Here is a 7,100-nt window from a genome sequence, read left to right as displayed (position 1 = left end):
TCCTTTAAAGAACTCTTCTTCCTTACATATGTGTCATAATGGAATCATTTTAATATTGCTCATAGTTTTTTTTACTAATAATCCTTGTACATTTTCAACTCTTCATCTTATGTGAAATATGCACCTCCTTTAAAGAATTCCCCTTCCTTACATATGTCATATTTTTAATATTGCTCATAGTTTTTTACTAATAATCCTTGTACATTTTCAACTCTTCATCTTATGTGAAATATGCACCTCCTTTAAAGAATTCCCCTTCCTTACATATGTCATATTTTTAATATTGCTCATAGTTTTTTACTAATAATCCTTGTACATTTTCAACTCTTCATCTTATGTGAAATATGCACCTCCTTTAAAGAATTCCCCTTCCTTACATATGTCATATTTTTAATATTGCTCATAGTTTTTTTACTAATAATCCTTGTACATTTTCAACTCTTCACCTCATGTGAGCATTTACTCATTTTTGGGTATTTTCTTTTTACAAGTTGGATTTATCTCCTCCCTACACATGGATTGATGCTATTGGTCCATAGGAACCTTAATTGGACCATAGTCTAAAGATTTCTGAAAATCTAGACCCTTAGACTAAGGTTCTTTATACCTATTTCCAATTAATTCCAATTGCACATTGGAAAATTCTTTTTGAATTTCTGTTTCAGGGGAACTCATCTGAATTATAAGAGATATTTTTCTATCCAAAAATATTCAAAATCTGAATATTCTCTCTCTAGAATAATTTTTCTCTCTCTAGGCTAAAATAGTTAGCAACAGGGTCTTATATTTCTGAAGAGGGTTGATTACAGGGGAAGATACTAGACATCAAAAAGGGGTTGGGGGAGGAATCTTACATTCTACCCCACTTAAAAAACGCGAGATGTCCTCATCTCGCAACTTGTGATAATTTCGCAAGATTCACGAATATGAGACTTAGAAAAAAAATTTAATCAAGATTAACCACAAAGATAAGTCTTAAAGAGAGCAAGATTCAAAATACGAACAAGATTTAAACTTTATTCATTCTCGGAACTTATACAGTAAAGATAGAGGAACTCTTTACACTTCCATAAGCCCGTCCATCATATGGTCACAAAAGCAGTCCTCACAAGCTGCACAAGTATAAGGTAACTCATCTATGGGAATGATTCTGTGGGTTATTGCTGTGCCTATCTCAGTGGTATGAGGTGTTCTAACAAAAGGACCTCTGAGAGGCAAGCCAAAAACGGGGTAAAGGCATATCTTCTCATGAGGAAGAAAACACGCCAGTAAGAAGACCCGCTCAGAAAACCCAGGATGCCTTGATCTCATGACGCAGTAGTATCGGGGACCCAAACCCAAAGCTTCAATAACCATGGCCAAGTGGACATTGTTACGAAAGTGCTGCTGACCCCAGGGTGTTACCCTAGTTATGTTTTGATAGGTCCGCCATTTGGTTTGCGCTACAGAAGTTCCCAAGTGAGGGAAAAGTGAGCGCTCATACTGCTCTATAAAATCCTTCTTCACAGATTCACTTGCGTCTTGAAGGTGAGGAATCATTATGGATAAAACTAGTTCTTGTTGCCAAGCCATGAAGGAGATTAAGAAAGAAAGGAGATCGATGGAAGTAAGATTACTGTGAGCGACAAGTAAAAGTTACGACTTATATAAAGGAAGGAGCTAGCGTAACTTAGAAGCCAACGGTAACTTGCCACTGAAGTTTTACCGTCTTTCCATGATTTGGGTTTGACACATTTTTCTATAGAAGGCATTAAGAATTTTGAGATGAAGAGATAAAAGAAGCTTGTAGGCTAAGTCACCTACTTTCATTGAATTCAGATATAAGGCTCACAATATCTGGGGGATAACTTCTTAAACTCCCCAATAGATAAAGAACTTCTTTTGGGCCGTACTCGAATGAAAACCAAAACCTTGGTATCCAAAACACCGATTTTCACTTCTGAACTCATTGTTCTGAATCCTTAAAATAGGCGTGACTCCTGAGAAGTATTCTAGGAAAAGGGTCTTCCTTTTTTAAACAGAAACTTTCTTTTATTTTAGAGAGGGAATAATTATAAGATCAGAAAGGGAGATTCTTACTCCTGTATACCTCGAAGGTTGGGGAGGAATCTTACATTCTACCCCACTTAAAAAGTGCGAGATGTCCTCATCTCGCAAGGTAGAGGACAGCTCTTTTTCTTAAGATCCAATTTTATTCTGGGGTTCCTTATATTCTGGTCAACCCAACAGAACACTAGGATAAATACCCCTTATATAGAACTCATCATTAAATAACAATTCATTCAGATTATATCATTCATATCTTTAACATGATAATGGTCCATTAGACCGAAAAGTTTCCTTCGGAACATTCCTCCACGGAAATTCAGTCAAGCAAGTCCTCAATTTGACATCCCTTAACTTGATCTACCGATCAAGTATTGACAGCAGCAATCTGACAGCACAACCCACTAATCTCATAGTGATTTGCTGAATTCATTATCATCATTCTAGTTATGAATATCATCACAGGGACTCGTCCCATTCTCCCTCATTGTGGTTTCATTATATTTCAACTAATTTTTAAAAATCATCATTTTTCAATCAGAATTTTCAATCAGAATCCAAATCAATTCATCCATTCTCAAAACAGAATTAAAAATCATATCAATCACATTCGAAATCATCATCTAGATAGCATTAACGCTTATAATTTCAAGTCTTAGATTTACTCGTATATACTGTCAGTAAAGAGCTGCAGTATACTCTCGGTATATACGGGTAGTCACGGCCCTTGGAATTATAAGGTAACTACTATCATGTCTAGGCCTCAAGAAAGTCAAGGATTCTATATAATTGCGGTACTTCCATCTGAAGACCCAACTACTAAATTACGAATTTCAGTTTGAATATCAAATTGTATGAATTATCTCACACAATTATAACCTTTTTGTGTTTCTTCATAAATTTTTGATATATTTGTCTTCTCAGTTGATCTTTATTAACCAAATGCTCTGATACCAACTGTGAGATCCCTGTTCCCACCGAGCAACGGATTCGGGGTACTAGCAACGGAAGTAGCACTTCATGCGCGGGGCAGGGACCCACACTCGGGGCCTCACCCACGGATATCCGGACAAGAGACTAATCCGTCGGTTTGTCCAAAACCGAAACCGGAAAAACTTCCTTTACCCGGAAAGCATGGGCGATTCCACCAGGATAACTCTTTACTCTAACGTAGTCAAGATCATTACGGATCAACTGATCTGACTGCACCTTTAACGGTACTTGGTCAATTCAAGGAAGAAACTTGCACTTGGATCATTGGGATCAACGCTTTTTTCCCCATCAAGAGGCACAGCCGTTGATTCCTATCCATAGAACAATTTCTATCCGGGATTTACTTCATCTATCGTAATAATAGAAATTAAATCTCGATTTACGGATCCATCAGTCCAACCTAACCCCATCCGATCCCATGGGTTAGCCAACCGCCCAACCACTGTAGTGATGGGATCCATTTTGGAATTTGGTTAGGTTTTGTCCCGGGTACCAAGGAAAAGAGTTCCAAGGCCCCCTAGCCGGAAGTTCATGCAAACATAAAACTAGCCACACCACTTACACACCCAATATGAAATTGCCTTTTTCTTAGCATCAGCTAACTTTAAAACAATTCTTTAATGAAACCATAGTACCACTGATCACAATCTTCCAATTTATCCGGTTGATTCATAATTTTCCATCATTCCTTCATCAGAGTATCTATGGCATCATTGGCAACTAGAACGCTCACCACCTATCCACACAGGGGCCTTTTCAATAGTTCCTAGTCCATAATACTCGGCAATATAATCACTTATAAAAATCAAGATGGACTCTCGTTGAAGATCAGCAAGATCAACCAACAGATCCATATAAAGAGCCATGGACTCATCCATTGAAGACCAGCAAGGTCATCAACCAGATCCATGCTCGGTTTCACAAAACAACTCTTACTCCTTGTTCCAATATCTTCCACGACGCACGTGTGGGTATCTTCGGCGACCCAGAGCCCGAGCACCGTATGGTCAGCACCCTCTAGGATCCTTCACAGGTGACCTAGCGCTTCACTCATAGGCCGCTTCCTTGGTCCCTCATCCACCGTACCGGAAGCTCACCATTTAAATCGAACCGAGGCTGGTCAAGACCTCGGTCGACCTTGCTACGCGAGACGTCCTCCATTGACTCTCCGTCAGCAGCAGTTGTAACTTTAACAGTTAGGTCTTCATGACCTTAATCCACAAGACGATCAAAATGCTTCCCCAGCATTCTTGACATAAAACAGTCATTTACAAACAGTCACAAAATACAGTTTCTAAATCGAACTCTCGTCTTTCCACATTATCTTTCCTTAGTCCACATTACTTATTCCACATTCCATTCAATGTGTACTCATTCTCATCCATTTCCTCATATCGACGACACATTATTTCACATACACATTCACATTCACATCCATACATCTACATTTACATGCATACATCCATTTTCACATCCTCATTTATACATCCACATCCCGTATCTACATTCATACATACACATCCATATCCACATCCATACATCCACATCCACATTCATATTCACATCCATATATCCACATCTACATGTATACATCCATTATCACGTCCTCATTCATACATCCACATCCACATACATCCACATCCACATTCCCATTCACATCTATACATCCACATCTACATCCACATTCCCATTCACATCTATACATCCACATCTACATCCACATTCACATACATCCACATCCACATTCCCACTCACATCTATACATCCACATCTACATCCACATACATACATACATCCACATCCACATTCTCATTCACATCTATACATCCACATCTACATCCACATTCACATCCACATTCCCATTCACATCTATACATCCACATCTACATCCACATTCACATCTATACATATACATCTTCATGCATACATCCATTTTCACATTCATACATCCATACTCCCATCTCCACATCTACACATCCACATCCACATTCCCATTCACATCTATACATCCACATCTACATCCACATTCACATTCACATTCCCATTCACATCTATACATCCACATCTATATCCACATTCACATCTATGCATATACATCTTCATGCATACATCCATTTTCACATTCATACATCCATACTCCCATCTCCACATCCACACATCCACATACATACATCCACATCCACATTCCCATTCACATCTATACATCCACATCTACATCCACATTCACATCCACATTCCCATTCACATCTATACATCCACATCTATATCCACATTCACATCTATGCATATACATCTTCATGCATACATCCATTTTCACATTCATACATACATACTCCCATCTCCACATCTACACATCCACATACATACATCCACATCCACATTCCCATTCACATCTATACATCCACATCTACATCCACATTCACATTCACATTCCCATTCACATCTATATATCCACATCTATATCCACATTCACATCTATGCATATACATCTTCATGCATACATCCATTTTCACATTCATACATCCATACTCCCATCTCCACATCCACACATCCACATACATACATCCACATCCACATTCCCATTCACATCTATACATCCACATCTACATCCACATTCACATCCACATTCCCATTCACATCTATACATCCACATCTATATCCACATTCACATCTATGCATATACATCTTCATGCATACATCCATTTTCACATTCATACATCCATACTCCCATCTCCACATCCACACATCCACATACATACATCCACATCCACATTCCCATTCACATCTATACATCCACATCTACATCAACATTCACATTCATACATATACATCTACATCAACATTCACATTCATACATATATATCTACATGTATACATCCACATCACATTCATACAACCATATTACATCCATTCTCGTCCTAATACATCCCATATACATCTTAACACATCCTAACTCATCTTAACACATTCTATCACATCTCATATACATCTTATCACATCTTTTTACATCTCATACACCTCTTATCACATCCTATCACTTTCCATACGCATCTTATCAAATCTTATCACATCTCATACACCTCTTATCACATCTTATCACATTTCATATCTTTTTTAAGAGAATTCTTATATTTGATATAAGATTTCTCTACACATTTATTTATGCATAAATTCCATTTAAGGAGACTAACACTTTCGAAATTAAAATCAATCTTTTATGCATCTTCTTATGCATAAATTCAGTTTGGTAGGAAATTACACTTTTAGAATAAAAGAATTTCTCTTATGCATCTAAGTTAAGCATAAAATCCATTTATGAGGAAAATCACACTTTTAGTATAAAAAGAATATCTTTTATGCATACCTATATGCATGAAATCCAATATGATAAAAGTAACACTCTTACAATAAAATAATCAACTTTTATGCATACCTCTATGCATGAAATTCAATTATGATAAAAGTCACACTTTTATAATAAAATAATCAACTTTTATGCATACTTCTATGCATGAAAATTAAAAATGATAAAAGTAACACTTTTGATATAAAAAAAAAATTCTTTTATGCATACTTCTATGCATGAAAATTAAAAATGATAAAAGTACCACTTTTGATATATAAAAAAAATTCTTTTATGCATACTTCTATGCATGAAAATTAAAAATGATAAAAGTAACACTTTTGATATAAAAATTTATCTATTATGTATACTTCTATGCATGAAATAAAAATGGTAAAAATAACACTTTTGATATAAAAATTTATCCATTATGCATACTTCTATGCATGAAATAAAAATGGTAAAAATAACACTTTTGATATAAAACTTTATCCATTATGCATAATATTAAAATTCAATTTCTCCATGATTGTAATGAAATTCTTTCAATTAATCTAGGATGATAATTCCTAGAATATGGTAGGAAGTCCTCTTTTTATGCTTTGAATGAAATTATTTTATGCATAATTTTTATAAAAATTTTGCCATAGCTCCGCTGCTATGACTGATAAATCTCAATTTTTCTAAGGGATAAAGCTTATCATTAAGAAAATAATTA

Source organism: Cibotium barometz, unplaced genomic scaffold (assembly GCF_041138505.1).
Source record: "Cibotium barometz isolate CiBa-2024 unplaced genomic scaffold, ASM4113850v1 ctg439, whole genome shotgun sequence".
Lineage (NCBI taxonomy): Eukaryota > Viridiplantae > Streptophyta > Polypodiopsida > Cyatheales > Cibotiaceae > Cibotium > Cibotium barometz.
The sequence above is the reverse complement of the archived record's forward strand: the minus strand, read 5'-3'. Positions refer to the sequence as shown.